This window comes from Pristis pectinata, chromosome 11, assembly GCF_009764475.1.
Source record: "Pristis pectinata isolate sPriPec2 chromosome 11, sPriPec2.1.pri, whole genome shotgun sequence".
Classification (NCBI taxonomy): Eukaryota; Metazoa; Chordata; class Chondrichthyes; order Rhinopristiformes; family Pristidae; genus Pristis; species Pristis pectinata.
Window position 1 is genome coordinate 22,678,744 of NC_067415.1, and position 16,141 is coordinate 22,694,884.

Here is a 16,141-nt window from a genome sequence, read left to right on the forward strand (position 1 = left end):
TTTATGGAAGACAGCAAAAACTGCAGTTGAGGCTTGGAAGATAAAATTCTGCAAACTTTTAGAGTGTATTTATTCTTTAGCTTTCTCTCTCACACCACTTCAGTCAGGTGAGGCAGGTGGGGACTATTTGACAACAAGATTGCTTATTTATAGTTCAGCTATTTGTGCACTTATTCTTGGGTAACAGTGTGGTTGCCCTCACCCAGATTCATGTCACTGGGGACCAAACTGATGGTGATAACAGAACAAATTAAGCAGAGATCAGTCCACAGTCATTGGTACCTATCATGGTGCCGATGCTGTCGTTCATGGTCTGTTGCTTGGCTGGTGATTTAATTTAGTAGGTGCCAGTGCCTGGATTGGGGTTGTTGCCATGAGGTCTTGTTTATCTCTCTGGTAAAACATGGTGGTGTAGGTTATGACAAGATTAAGCATTTTGTCAGGGTTCCATTGGACCAAGGGTGTAGCCATGGGCATTCGCATGGGCCCCAGCTGTGCCTGCCTTTTCACTGGCTACGTTGAATAGTCTCTGTAAAACATGGTGGTGTAGGTTATGACAAGATTATGCTCTAAGCATTTTGTCAGGATTCCATTGGACCAAGGGTGTAGCCATGGGCATTCACATGAGCTCCAGCTATGCCTGGCTTTTCGTTGGCTACATTGAACAGTCTCTGTTCCAGGCCTACTCTGGCCCCATTCCTCAACTCTTTATCCACTATATCAATGACTGCATTGGTGCCACCTCTTGCACCTGTGCAGAACTCGACAGTTTCATAAATGTTGCCACTAATTTTCACCTGGCTCTCCGATTCAATTGTATTATCTCTGATACCTCTCCTTTCTCGATCTCTCCATGTCCATCTCAGGAGATTCTTTATCCACCGACATCTTCTACTAACCCATTGACGCCCACAGCTACCTTGATTACAGCTCCTCTCACCCTGTTCCTTGCAAGGACACTATCCCTTTCTCTCAATTTCTTTACCTCCGCTGCATCTGCTCCCATGATGAGGCTTTCCACCCCAGGACATCAGAGATGTTCAACTTCTTTACTATCCGTGGCTTCCCCCCTGCTCTGGTCAAGAAAGCTCGCATCCGCATCTCTGCCATTTCCCACACCTCTGCTCTCACTCCCACCCCTCCCAGACCCAACAGAGATAGGGTCCCCCTTGTCCTCACATTTCATCCCACCAGCCTACGTATTCAACACATCATCTTCTGCCATCTCCAACAAGATCCCACCACTAAGCATATCTTCCCCACCCCACCCCTTTCTGCCTTTCGCAGGGACCGCGCTCTCGGCGACTCCCTAGTTCACTCCTCCATCCCCACCCATCCCACTCCCACCCTGAGGACTTTCCACTGCCCGCGCCATTGATGTAACACCTGCCCCGACATCACCTCCATCCAGGGACCCAAACAGCCCTTTCAGGAGAGACAGAGATTTACCTGCACCTCCCCTAATATCATCTACTGCATTTGGTGCTCCAAGTGTGGCCTCCTCTACATTGGCGAGACCAAATGCAGACTAGGTGACCATTTTGGGAACATCTGCGCTCCATCCGTAACTGCAATGTGCATCTCCCCATTGCCAGTCACTTCAACTCCCCCTCCCATTCCGTTACTGCTACGTCAGTCCTTGGCCTCGTCCACTGCCAGGAGAAGTCCAGACGCAAACTGGAGGAACAGCACCTCATTTTCCGTCTTGGGACCTTGTAGCCTAACAGCATGAATATTGAATTCTCCCACTTTAAGTAAACCAAACCCACCCCCCCCCCCACCATGCCTCTCCTTTTCTTTTTTTCTTCCCTTTCCTAGCCTATCTCTCTTTTTTCTTCTCGCCTTTCCTTTTCTTCTCGTCTCTTCCCCCCATGAGGTGCCTGCCTCCATACCTTTGACTCACCCCCTGGTGGATCTGCTCTCCCCTCCTCCCCCGCACCTGCCTATCACTATCTCTTACCTGCATCTACCTATCACCACCTTGTGCCCACCCCACCTCCCCTCTTTTGTCCACCTATCACTGCTCTGTTTCTCCCCACTATATATTGGGCTTCCCCTTTTCCTATCTTCAGTCCTGAAGAAGGGTCCTGACCCGAAGCATTGACCATCTGTATTTCTCCCCAGATACTTTTGGAGCGGCGATTGTCAGAGTGGACAGAGTCGGAGTGAGTGGCTTTGGCACAACAGGCTTCAGCATCAAGAGGCGGAGGCCATCTGCAACAACACTGGTGAGCAGTTGGTAAGTAAAGATAAGGTTTACAGTTATTGTTATAACTTTTAAGTAGACTACAGATAGGTAAAAAAAATAGTTCAGATGGAGGGCAAGGCGATGTGCTGCAGCTGCATGATGTGGGAGCTAGTGGACCCTGCTGTGGTGCACGGTGACCACATCTGCAGTAAGTGCTTGAGGCTTGAAGGAACTTCAGCTCAGAATTGATGAGCTGGAGTCACAGCTTCAAACACTACGAAGCATCAGGGAGGGAGAGAGTTATGTAGATGCTGTGCATCGGAAGGCAGTCACCCCCCTTAGAGCAGATACTTCTAGGGTCCAGGAGGCAGATAGATGGGTGACTGTCAGGGGAGAGAAAGAGAAAGGGAACAGGCAGACAGAGCAGAGGACCCCGGAGGCTGTTCCCCTCAAAAACAGGTATTCCACTTTGGATGCTGTTGAGGGGGATGACCTACAGGGATCAAGCGGCAGTAGCCAGGTCTCTGGCACTGGGACTGGTCCTGCTGCTCAGAAGGCAAAGGAGGAGAAGAGGAGGGCAATAGTGATAGGGGACTCGATAGTCAGGGGAACAGACAGGAGGTTCTGTGGACATGAGTGAAAATCCCAGATGGTATGTTGCCCCCCAGGTGCCAGGGTCCAGGATGTCTCTGATCAGGTCCACAGCATTCTTGTGCGGGAGGGAAAGCAGTCAGAAGTCATGGTACATGTTGGTACCAACGACATAGGTAGAAAGAGTGATGAGGTCCTGAAAAGTGAGTTTAGGGAGCTAGACAGAAGACTGAAGAACAGGACCTTAAGGGTAGCAATCTCAGGATTGCTGCCAGTGTCACGTGATAGTGAAGGTAAGAACAGGAGGAGATGCCAGATGAATGCATGGCTGAGGAGTTGGTGCAGAGGGCAAGGTTTTAGATTTTTGGATCATTGGGATCTCTTCTGGGGAAGGTGGGACCTGTACAGGTTGGATGGGTTACACCTGAACTCAAGGGGGACCAATATCCTTGCAGGCAGGTTTGCTAGTGTGATTCGGGAGGGTTTAAACTAGTTTGCAAGGGGGATGGGAACCGGAGGGATAGGTCAGTGGAAGAAGTGCATGGAGTAAAGCCAGATCTAACATATAGAGAGGCTTTGAGGAAGGAGAAGCAGAGTATAGGGTATAAAAGTAGTAAGGTGGATGGGCTAAAGTGCATTTACTTAAATGCAAGAAGCATCAGGAAATAAGGGTGATGAACTGACAGCTTGGATAAATACATGGAACTATGATATTGTGGCTCTTGCAGAGACTTGGCTGTCACCAGGGCAGGAATGGATACTGAATATTCCCTGATTTCAGTGTTTTAAAAGGGATAGGGAGGGGGGCAGAAGAGAAGGAGAGGTGGCATTACTGGTCAGGGATACTATTACAGCCGCAGAAAGGGTGGATAATGTAGCAGGATCCTCTCTAGAGTCAGTATGGGTGGAAATTAGGAACAAGAAAGGAGCAGTTACTCTACTGGGAGTATTCTATAGGCCCCCTGGTAGCAGCAGGGATACTGAGGAGCAGATCGAGAGGCAGATTTTGGAAAGGTGCAAAAATAACAGGGTTGTTATCATGGGAAACTTCAACTTCCCAAATATTGATTGGCACCTGCTTAGTACCAAAGGTTTAGATGGGGCAGAGTTTGTTAAGTGTGTCCAAATCGTATTCCTTTCACAGTATGTTGACAGGCTGACTAGAGGGACTGCCATATTAGATCTAGTATTAGGTAATGAACTGGGTCAGGTGACAGATCTCTCAGTGGGTGAGCGTTTGGGGGACAGTGACCACTGCTCCCTAACCTTTAGTATTGTCATGGACAAGGATAAGAGCAAAGAGGACAGGAAAATATTTAATTGGGGAAGGGCAAATTATGAGGTTATAAGGCTAGAACTTGCGAGTGTGAATTGGGATGATATTTTTGAAGGGAAATGTACTATGGAGATGTGGTCATTGTTCAGGGATCTCTTGCAGGATGTTAGGGATAAATTTATCCCGGTGAGGCAGAGAAAGAATGGCAGGGTGAAGGAATCATGGTTGACAAGAGAGGTGGAACATCTAGTTAGGAGGAAGAAGGCAGCATACATAAGGTTTAGGAAGCAAGGATCAGATAGGTGTCTTGAGGAATATAGGGTAGCAAGGAAGGAATTTAAGAAGGGGCTGAGGAGAGTAAGAAGAGGACATGAAAAGGTCTAGGTGAGTAGGATTAAGGAAAACCCCAAGGCATTTTTCACTTATGTGAAGAGCAGAAGGATGACGGGAGTAAGGGTAGGACCGATTAGGGATAAAGGTGGGAAGATGTGCCTGGAAGCTGTGGAAGTGGGTGAGATCCTCAATGAATACTTCTCTTCGGTATTCGCCAAGGAGAGGGGCCTTGATGATGCTGAGGACAGTGTTGGTAAGGTTAATGTTCTAGAGCATGTTGATATCAAGAGAGAGGATGTATTGGAGCTGTTAGAAAATATTCAGACAGATAAGTCCCCGGGGCCTGATGGAATATTCCCCAGGCTGCTCCGCAAGGCGAGAGAGGAGATTGCTGAGCTTTTGGCTAGGATCTTTGAGTCCTCGTTATCCACGCGAATGGTGCCGGAGGATTGGAGGGTGGCAAATGTTGTCCCCTTATTCAAAAAAGTAGGAAAGGTCCAGGGAATTATAGACCAGTGAGCCTTACGTCTGTAGTAGACAAGCTGTTGGAAAGGATTCTTAGACATAGGATCTGTGGGCACTTAGAGAATCATGGTCTGATCAGGGACAGCCAGCATGGCTTTGTGAAGGGCAGATCATGTCTCACAAGCCTGATAGTGTTCTTTGAGGAGGTGACCAGACAGATTAATGAGGGTAATGCAGTAGATGTGGTCTACATGGATTTTAGTAAGGCATTTGACTAGGTTCCACATGGTAGGCTTCTTCAGAAGGTCAGAGGGCATGGGATCCAGGGAAGCTTGGCCGTGTGGATTCAGAATTGGCTTGCCTGTAGAGAGCAGAGGGTTGTGGTGGAGGGAGTGCATTCAGATTGTAGGGCTGAGACTAGCGGTGTCCCACAAGGATCGGTTCTGGGACCTCTGCTTTTCGTGATTTTTATCAATGACTTGGATGAGGGGGTAGAAGGGTGGGTTGGCAGTTTGCAGACGACACAAAGGTTGGTGGTGTCGTGGATAGTGTAGAGGATTGTCGAAGATTGCAGAGGGACATTGATAAGGTGCAGAGCTGGGCTGCGAAGTGGCAGATGGAGTTCAATCCAGAGAAGTGTGAGGTGGTACACTTTGGAAGGACAAACTCCAAGGCAGAGTACAAAGTTAATGGCAGGATTCTTGGTAGTGTGGAGGAGCAGAGGGATCTGGGGGTCCATACCCACAGATCCCTGAAAGTTGCCTCACAGGTGGATAGGGTAGTTAAGAAAGCTTACAGGATGTTAGCATTCATAAGTCGTGGGATCGAGTTTAAGAGCCGCAAAGTAATGATGCAGCTTTACAAAACTCTGGTTAGACCACACTTAGAGGACTGTGTCCAGTTCTGGTTGCCTCATTATAGGGTGGATGTGGAAGCCTTGAAAAGGGTGCAGAGGAGGTTTACCAGGATGCTGCCTGGTTTAGAGAGTATGCATTATGAGGAGAGACTAAGGGAGCTAGGGCTTCACTCTTTGGAGAGAAGGAGGATGAGAGGAGATGTGATAGAGATGTACAAAATATTAAGAGGAATAGATAGAGTGGACAGCCAGTGCCTCTTTCCCAGGGCACCAATGCTCAATACAAGAAGGCATGGCTTTAAAGTAATGGGTGGGAAGTTCAAGGGAGATATCAGAGGAAAGTTTTTTACCCAGAGAGTGGTTGGGGCATGGAATGCGCTGCCTGGGGCGGTGGTGGAGGCAGGTGCATTGGTCAAGTTCAAGAGATTACTAGATAGGCATATGGAGGAATTTAAAATAGAGGGATATGTGGGAGAAGGGAGTTAGATAGTCTTAGGCGAGGTTTAAAGGTCAGCACAACATTGTGGGCCGAAGGGCCTGTATTGTGTTGTACTGTTCTATGTTTATGCTGCCTGGCCTGCTGAGTTCCTCCAGCATCTTGTTGATTTTTCATTTAGATTCCAGCATCTGCAGTCCTTTCTTTCTCTTTTATTGGAATTTGCCTTCCCTTCTCCCCCCACACCATTCATATGTTGCCGGAGAATTTCATCTTTCCGACCCTGGTGTTGATGACATCTGGGAAAATCAACCCCTCTCCCTCTGGGTTGTCCACCGGGGTTTTTTCAAGATTAGACTAAAACTCCTTGGCTACATCCACAGCTTTCAGGATTGGAGCATATGCAGTAATGACCATTGCATGATGGTTCGCTGTTAAGAGTAAACCATATAGTCATGGGATGTTCAATTATTCCACAAGATGAGTTGCTGAAACTTCAGACCAGCTCATTCTTGAAAGCAATGCTCATCCCATGAAGATTCTTCTTCCCATTTGCTCTTCCAGAGGCCTGTTCTTTGAGCTCTCTCACACTGGTTGTGTCTCACTCAGGGTGGTGATGACAATGTCATCGAGTTGTATAGCACAGAAACAGGCCCTTTGGTCCACCACATATATGTTGACCTTTTTGCCCATCTACACTAATCCCATGTGCCTGCATTCCGACCTTATTCTCCTATGCTTCACGTGTCTGTCTAAATGCCTTTTAAATTGTATCCAATTCCAACTCCTCCTCTGGCAGTGTATTCCAGATATCAACCATTGTGTAAAAACAAATGTACTCCTAGGATCCCCTTTAAATCTCCAAAAATATTTCCTTAAAACTATGCCATCTTGTTTTTGATACCCCTACATGCGAAGACAAGTTCCAAGGCTATGTAAACCGAGCATTGATCAGGTGTGTCACTGTTGGGACTATCCATGAGGGTTCAGCCATTCCATGTCCTTAACTTCATGTTGAGGAATGGAAATCACGTATGTTTTTTTTATTAATGTGCACACTGGTTGCACATCACTGATAGGACTTGACTGATAGGGGCCTAGGCATTGGAGACCAGGCTTTGTTGCATGGACATTAACATGTGAGGTGCCTGTCAGCTAGTATTACACACAAAAACATACACTTAAGTTCAGTCACAGGTGGCCTTGCTTCCCACTCCAAATGTTCCCACCCATCCACTCTTTCTCTCCTCGACTCTCAGTTCTCTCCAATCCTGAATCTCTTTTCAGTGACCCCGCTGCCTTCTGTACCCCTCCCATCGACACCATCCTCCCTCTTGCATTCTGCTGCTTGCTCCACCTCCTCTCTTCCTGGCAAACAGATTCACTTCTCCCTTTTCTTTCCCCCTGCATAGTTCTAGCCCCACTTACACCTGCTCTTCCCCCATTTCAGACCACACCCAAGTGTTCCCTGAGGTATTGGCTGAGCAACTGACAGGGCCTGGGATTGGAAGGCACACTGCATTCCCAATTCTTAAATTCCTAGGGCCCACGTACATGCTGGTTCCTGGCAGGTGCCACTGTGGCCACTCTCTGCTTCTTACTGCTGAGTTGATTTTGAATTCCATTTGCCTCTCCTTCATGGATTAAACTTTCTTGGCTAGTCTTCCATGTGAAAAGCATTGCTGTACCACTGTAGTTTAACAATGGATATCCTCATGGATAATCCCAACAGCGACACATCTGAACAATGCTCTGTTTGCATAGCCTTGGAATTTGGATGTTTTCCCACGTCGTTGAGGGTCACGTGGGGCAGCGGCAAGGTCCGGATGTGGTCGGCCCCTCTCCGCCCACGTGACGGGCCACCCTCCGCCGAGTCAGTCGGAGCGGCGGCTGTGCTTTGGGGGCTTGGTCCTGTCACATCGGGCCCTTCCGCCGTCCGTGAATCAATACTCGTTTGTTTCATTTCCTGAAGTGTTATATTTGAACTTGGCTTGTCCACGGGGTGGGGGATATTCCCAAAAGTCCGGTAAGTAAGCAGAGGTTGGAATGTTATTGAGGGCTTTTGGGACTGTTGTTTTGAAATGTATCCTGGTTTAATTAATGGGAGGAGGAGCCGTTCTGACCCTCGACTTGTTGCAGATCTGGAGATCGACCCCACAGGCTAACCTCCCTTCCACGACTTTTGACCCTTGCGTACTATCTATCGCTCTCGGTAATAAAAATTCCCACTTTTCCGATCCCTCTGTTCAGTATAATAAACTTTCCGGCCTTAACTTCCAAATAACCTGGTTTTAATTTTTTTTCAGTTTTATCCCCGGGTTCTCGTTTTCCCCCACCAAAAGAAATTGTTTGTACCTAGCCCGTTGAAATTTCTATAATTGTTAAGCCACAATGGTACAGCAATGTTTTTCACATGGTAGACTAGCCAGGAAAGTTTAATCCATGGGGGAGTGGCAAATGGAATTCAAAATTAGCTCAGCAGTAAGAAGCAAATGGTAATGATTGATAGGTGTTTTGTGAATAATAAGCTAGTACCAGTGTTGTTCCACAGGGCACTGTGTTTGGTCCCTTTGGTTTTGTAATATTTTAATGATTTGGACTTAAATGGGCATGATAAAGAAGTTTGCAGATAATGCAAAAATTGCTACGACAGGAAGAAAGTTTTAATGAACAGGAGAACAGCAATGGATTGGGTGTTTCGGGTAGAAAAGTGGCAACTTCCTCACCTATTTCCTCAACTTCCTCAGAAAACTAAGGAAATTTGGCATATCCCTGATGACTCTTACCAATTTTTATAGATGTACAATAGAAAGCATCCTATCTGGATGCATCACAGCTTGATAAGGCAACTGCTCTGCTAAAGATCAGTAGAAGTTGCAGAGTTGTGAACGCAGCCCAGTACATCACAAAAACCTCCACTGATTCCGTCTACACTTCCTGCTGCCTTGGGAAAACAACTAACATAATCAAGGACCCCTCCCATCTTGGTCATTCTCTCTTCTCCTTTCTCCTGTTGCGCAGAAGATACAAAAGCCTGAGAGTACAAACCATCAGATTCAAGGATAGCTTCTATCGCATTACTATCAGATCTCTCATATGTTATAGTTTGAACTCTTGATCTCCCAATCTACCTCGTTGTGGGCCTTGCACTTTATTTGTTTACCTGCCCTGCACTTTCTCTAACTGTATTTTGCATTCTGTTTTCTTTTTGCTATCTTGGTATTGGTTTATTATTGTCACTTGTACTGAGGTACAGTGAAGAACTTATCTTGCATACCATTTGCACAGATCAATTCATTACACAGTGCATTAAGGTAGTGCAAGGTGAAAACAATAACAGAATACAGAGTAAAGTGTCACAGCTTCAGGGAAATGCATTGCAGGTAGACAATAAGGTGCAAGGTCATAAGGTGGATTGTGAGGTCAAGAGTCCATCTCATATAAGGGAACTGTTCAATCGTCTTATCACAGTGGGATAGAAGCTGTCCTTGAGCCTGGTGGTATGTGCCCTCAGGCTCTTGTATCTTCTGCCTGATGGGAGAGGGCAGAAGAGAGAATGACCCGGCTGGGTGGGGTCTTTGATTATGCTGGCTGCTTTACCAATGTAGTGAGAGGTATAGACAGAGTCCATGGAGGGGAGGCTGGTTTCTGTGATGTGCTGGGCTATGTCCACAACTCTGCAGTTTCTTGTGGTCCCAGGCAGAGCAGTTGCCATACCAAGACATGATGCATCCAGATAGGATGCTTTCTATGGTGCATCGATAAAAGTTGGTGAGTGTCAAAGGGAACATGCCTCCTCAGGAAGTAGAGGTGCTGGTGAGCTTTCTTGGCCATGGTGTCTACATGGTTGGACCAGGACAGGCTATTGGTGATGTTCACTCCTAGGAACTTGAAGTTCTCGATCCTCTCGACCTCAGCACCGTTGATGTCAAGTGGATCATGTGCATCGCCCCCTTTCCTGAAGTCAATGACCAGCTCTTTTGTTTTGCTGACATTGAGGAAAAGGTTGATGTCATTGACACCATGTCACTAAGTTCTCTATCTCCTTCCTGTACTCCGACTCATCATTATTTGAGATGTGGCCTACTATGGTGGTGTCATCTGCAAACTTGTAAGTGAAGTTAGAGCAGAATCTAGCCACGCAGTCAAGAGTATCTAGGGAGTAGAGCAGGGCTGAGGACGCAGCCTTGTGGGGTACCAGTGTTGAGAAGAAGCGTGCTGGAGGTTTGCTGCCTATCCTCACGGATTGCGGTCTGTTGGTCAGTCAAGGATCCAGTTGTAAAGGGAGGTGTTGAGTCCCACGTCTCAGAGTTTGGAGATGAGTTTGCTTGGAATTGGAGGCAGAGCTGTAGTCAATAAACAATAGTCTAACGTAGGTGTCTTGATATGTTGATGTAATTACGTATGGCATGATCTGTCTGCCACATAAAACAAAAGCTTTTCACTGTATCTTGGTACATGCAATAACATACCATTAAAATTCAGTCCAGGGAAGTGAGGTAATGCATTTGGGGAGGTACAGTGAGGGTAAGGAATATGCAATAAATGCCAGTATATTGAGTGGTGTTAAGGAACTTGGAGTCTATGTCCACAGATTTTTAAGGATGGAAGGGTAAGTTGATAAGGTGGTTAGAAAGGTATATGGGATGCTTTCCTTTATTTGCTGAGATGTCTAATATAAGAGCAGGGACACTAGAGGAACAAAGGACTGCAGATGCTGGAATCTAGACAAAAACAAGATGATGCTGAAGGAACTCAGCAGGCCAAGCAGCATCCATGGAGAAAAGCGGTAGATGAAAAACACGAGGAAGGGTCCTGACCCAAAATGTTGACTGTCTGCTTTTCTCCACGGATGCTTCCTGGCCTGCTGAGTTCCTCCAGCATCATCATGGTTTTTCAGCAGGAACGCTATGCTGGAACTGAATGCAAGAGCAGGTAGAGTTCAGGTGATAGAAACTCCCATCACATCTAAACAAAACTTGGATGTGATCTTGAAGAGTAATGACCTACAGGGCTATGGACCTAGTATTGGAAAGAGAGGTTAAGCTCAGTAGCTCTTTCTTGAACGAAATGGACACAACAGGTTTAATGGCTTCCTCTTTGGTCTTAAATTTTAATGTAAAGATCATCCCTCAACTGTTTAATGTTGTGGGAGCAAATGTATGGATCCTGACACAGAAATTTAGCTCTTTATGCCCTAGTATCATTTTGGCATTTTGATATACCTGCTTTAGGATAAGTAAGTATGCATCATAGAAGAAGATGATCTCCTGGAATTACTTTATTGAGGAGGTGATTAATTTGCCAGTGCTTATGAAATTGTCCAGAGATTTATTGGTGCTGTAACCTGAGTTCAAGAGACCGGGAAGTGATGGTGAAGTTGCATTATGTGGCTTGGTTTTTGTTCAAATCATTTTGGTATGGGAGTTCACTGTGGAATTATTTTAAGTGATAAATAGATGGTGAATTTAGTAATGTAAGGAGAAATTCCAAACAGTGGGTTGGTAGAATGAGCAAAAACCTTTTGATAAGGGTGGGAACAAAGGAGATTTTGGTTTTGGAAGAAGTTAGTCATAGACTAACTGCACTTGTAAGTCCAGATTGTTATTGATTTGGATACAGGATTTGGTTGTGCATCCCTTTTTGTTTTTGCAATTTGAATAATACAATTGCATCGTTTTAACTAATATGAGGATATTCTCATGACTGTCAAAACTAAAACATCTACAAGGATTATGCTATTTCATGGGAGAATAGCTGAAGTTGCTTACTAATATTTCTATAATGCATTGTAAAAATTCCTCTAAAATGGTGCTATGGTAAGAGTATGGTACTATGGTAATTTAAATTCCTTTAAAGTGGTACTATGGTATGATATCGGTTTAAAATAGTTAAATGTTAAATAGAACTAAATTGTTTTGATGCTTTGAGGACATGGTGGTGCAGGGAAGAATTAATACATTCATTGTTCACTACAGCTTTACAGTGGCTTAATCTCTAATCACATGTTTGTTCACAGAACATGACAGAGACTTATTGTACTCTTAATTTTTTACAATTTTTCATGAATCATTTTTCCTTCATGGCCTATTTTTAAATTATCAACTGGGGTTCTCTATCCCAAATATTCCTAAATTGCAGGAGCTGTTGTTACAGGGTTGTTACTTTTACAATACTTTTTGCCTTTACTTTTTAAAAGGGTAATACTGTATCCCCCTCCACGAAAAAATCTAAGAAACCATATTTGCCCTTTCCTATTGTTAGCTCCCCAACAACAACATTGAAAGGCACAATGTTGGCCAGTGCCATCTAATCACTTTTCCTGATCTCTCTAATTCATCCACATTGTCATTCTGCTTGTCCAACATCCAAATCCTAGATGAGCTCAGATCTTTTTATGCTTTTGTTAATTCTTAGTTCAATGCTAATGTTCTCACCTCCTATCCAAAGTTCAATATTCTAACGTACACCCAATTCTGCTCATTTACCACTCCTAAAATTGCTGATGTATATAGGGTCCTTTGACATCATGCCTCTCTCTCATTGCACCTTTAGAATTTAGATCTTCTGTCCACATTTAGATAGTGATGTCTGGACCTGAATGATCCTGGAGAAACCCAAACTGAGCATCATCAAAGAGGTTATTGGTAATTACTAATTGATAGCACTCTTGATGATAACCTGTCACCAGTGTTTGAAACAACTGAAAAGGTTGAGCGAGCTAGGGGTCTTTGGAGCGATGCAGGATGAGAGGTGACTTGACAGGTGGATAAGATTATGAGGGGCATAGATAGAATGGACAGCCAGCACCTTTACCCCCAGGGTGGCAAAGGCCAATACCAGAAGACATCAGTTTAAGGTCAGAGGCGGAAAGTTCAGGGGAGATGTCAGAAGTAGATTTTTTACGCAGTGGTGGGTGCCTGGAACACACTGCCAGGGGTGGTGATAGAGGCTGATATAATAGGGACACTTAAGAGACACTTAGATGGGCACATGGATGTAAGAAAAATGGAGGGTTATGGCTTATGTAGGAGGGAAGGGTTAGATTGATCATGGAGCAGGTTTATATAGATTGGCACAGTGTTGTGGGCTGAAGGGCCCGTATTGTGCTCTACTATTCTATGATTGGGCACTAATTATCTGGATTGGATTTGTCCTGCCTTTTTGTAGGCATGATACATCTGGGTAATTTTCCACTTGGTTGGGTAGATGTTTGAAGTGGACAGCTTGAACTGGAACACAAGTCTTAATTTATTACCACCGCTAGGATATTGGTGTGTCCTGTAGTCTTTTATGTACCATGTGATCTTACCCATTTGTTTATCTACATGGAGTGAATTGAAGTGACTAAAGATCAGCTTTTGTGATGGGCATCTTGCGAGATCAAAATTATTCATTCATTTTGCACTTCTGAATGAAGATGGTGGCAAATGCTTCAGACTGTCAAATCTTTTACATCCGCAAAACATCTCTAAATGCTTTGTAGCTAATCTACTTTTGAACTGTAAATACCATTGTTTTGCAGGCAAGTATCGCAACTCATTTATGCATAGCATAATCCTGGAAATTATCAGTGAGATGAATGACCAGCTGGTTATCTTTTTGGTATTGATGGCTGAGTAACACTCTGGCCAGACACTGGAAGAGGACCTTGTCAATTCTTGCTAAAAACATTCATGATCTATTATGCATTCCTGAACAGACGTAAAGGACATTGGTTTAACATTTCACTTGACAGATGGCACTTGTACCGCAGTATTCCCTTGTTGCCATGTTAATTGTCAGCTTGGGTTAGAATGCTTTTGGGGATTGAATCCACAACTCTGATTAGGCTGAAAGTGCAGTCACTGAACCAGATGACTGTAATGATGTGGATTTAATGAAAAGCTGTAATTATGTAGGACATTGTGAAATTGGGTCTGAGATTGCACTTGTCTTCCAACTAATTGACATAATGTCTACGAAGGTTCTTTTTGGAGAGAATTTGTGTGTTTGACACATTGGGGCAATTTAAACTGGACTTGCTACCTGTCTTAAGTCATCTCTTGGGTTCCTTGTGTGTCTGCACAAACCTGGGCTGGATGAAGTTGGCCAGTCTTAATGTGCTTCCCACCGTTGAGCTGTGTGAGGTCCTGCACTTCTTCAGCAGGAGGAATCAAAAGGCAGATTATTATCTAAATGGTGAGAGACTGCAGATGAGTGAAGTACAGAGGGATCTGGGTGTTTTAGTGCACAAATCACAAAAAGTTAGTAGGCAGGTCCAATAAGCAGAGAAGAAGGCAAATGGCATTTTGGCCTTTATGCAAAGAGATTAGGATTAAAAAATAGTGAGGTATTGTTAATGAGGCCATACCTGAAATACTGTGCACTGTTTTGGTCACCTTACCTAGAGAGTCATAGACCACTACAGCACAGAAACAGGCCCTTTGGCCCATCTAGTCCATGCTGGCCTGGTTTTTCTGCCTAGTCCTATCTACCTGCACCTCCATACCTCTCTCATCCATGCACCTATCCAAACTTCTCTTAAATGTTAGAATTGAACCCACATCCACCACTTCCACTGGCAGCTCATTCTACACTCGCACCACCCTGAAGTAGTTCCCCCTCAGATTCCCTTTAAATATTTCACTTTTCACCCTAAACCTATGACTTCTAGTTTTGCCCAACCTGAGAGGGAAAAAGCTTGCATCCGTTCACCCTATCTATACCCCTCATAATTTTGTATACCTCCATAAGATCTCCCCTCATTCTCCTGTGCTCCAGGGAATAAAGTCCTGACCTATTCAACCTATCCCTGTAACTCAGGTCCTCGAGTCCCAGCAACATCCATGTAAATTTTCTGTTTTCTTTCAAGCTTATTGATATCTTTCTTGTACGTAGGTGACCAGAACTGCGCACAATACTCTAAACTCAGCCTCACCAACATCTTATACAATTTCAACATAACATCCCAACTCCAGTATTCAATGCCCTGCTTTAAATTAAGGACGTAGAAGCATTGAAGACTACAAAGGAGATTCGCCAGGCTAATTCCTGGATGAGAGGTTTGTCCTATCAACAGAGGCTAAACAGTTTGAGTTTGTAGAGTTTAGAAGAATGAGGGATGATCTTACTGAGAAATATAAGATCCTGAGGGGGAAATGACTGAGCGGGAAAGTCTCGAACAAGCAGACTCCTGAACAAAATAAGTGCCCAGTCATTTAAAACAGAGGTATGTAGAAATTGCTGTAGAGCATGATGAATTCTTTACCCAAAGGGTTGTGGAGGCTAAATCATTAGAATTATTTAAGGTGGAGGTAAATACATTTTGTTTAAAAGATTGGGGAATTGAGGACTATGGACACCTGGCACAGAAGAGGAGTTGAAACAGTGTAGATCTACAATATGATATTGAATGTGGGACAGGCTTGAGCAACCAAATGGCCTACTCTAATTTTCTTTTGTGTGAGCAGGTCAGCATGGTCCATAGGGTGACAAGCTTCAGGCAGCATCATAAGGTGCTCTGCTAAAAGGCTTTGACTTCTGTCAAAGCTTAGATTGGAATTTTTTTTTAATATCCCAGAGTCTGTGACAACGTGGGCACTCCTGTTTCCTCTCTCATCCCAAAGACGTGCAGTTCAGTAGATTAATGAGGCACTATAAATTGCCTGTAATCTGTAGGTGAGTTGAAGTATCCTGCAAGGAGTTGATGGAAGTGAACATTCATGTGTCATTTTTGAGATATACTTAAATTAAAAACGCTGATTGCAACCACTGCCTTCAGCAACAGCCAGCAAGATTCACCTTATTAAATTATAATCTCAAGTGACATATGCTTAAGTAAATAAGGAACAATAAATGTAACCTCCTAACAACAAACTTGGTATAAAAATGAGCAACATATAGAACTTGTAGTCAGAAACAAAGCAGAAGAGAGCAATTCAGTGTCTGGAGCCTGTACTGTCATTTGATTTAATCATTGCTATTTTATAACTTAAAATCTCTCTACCTGCCTTG

The 16,141-nt window shown here is 44.5% G+C and overlaps 1 protein-coding gene across 3 annotated transcripts in view; it reads left to right on the top strand.

The window, feature by feature from the left end:
- The window catches only part of sparta (spartin a), a 66,289-nt gene that overhangs the window by 22,722 nt on the left and 27,426 nt on the right, over positions 1-16,141 (top strand). The window contains exon 2 of one of the 3 annotated variants that reach the window (XM_052025760.1): positions 2,125-2,239. The gene's annotated coding sequence lies outside the window, so the exon portion shown is untranslated. Of the gene's footprint in view, positions 1-2,124; positions 2,240-7,996; positions 8,172-16,141 lie in introns of those variants that run through there. The other 2 variants (XM_052025761.1, XM_052025763.1) reach the window with 2 other exon arrangements.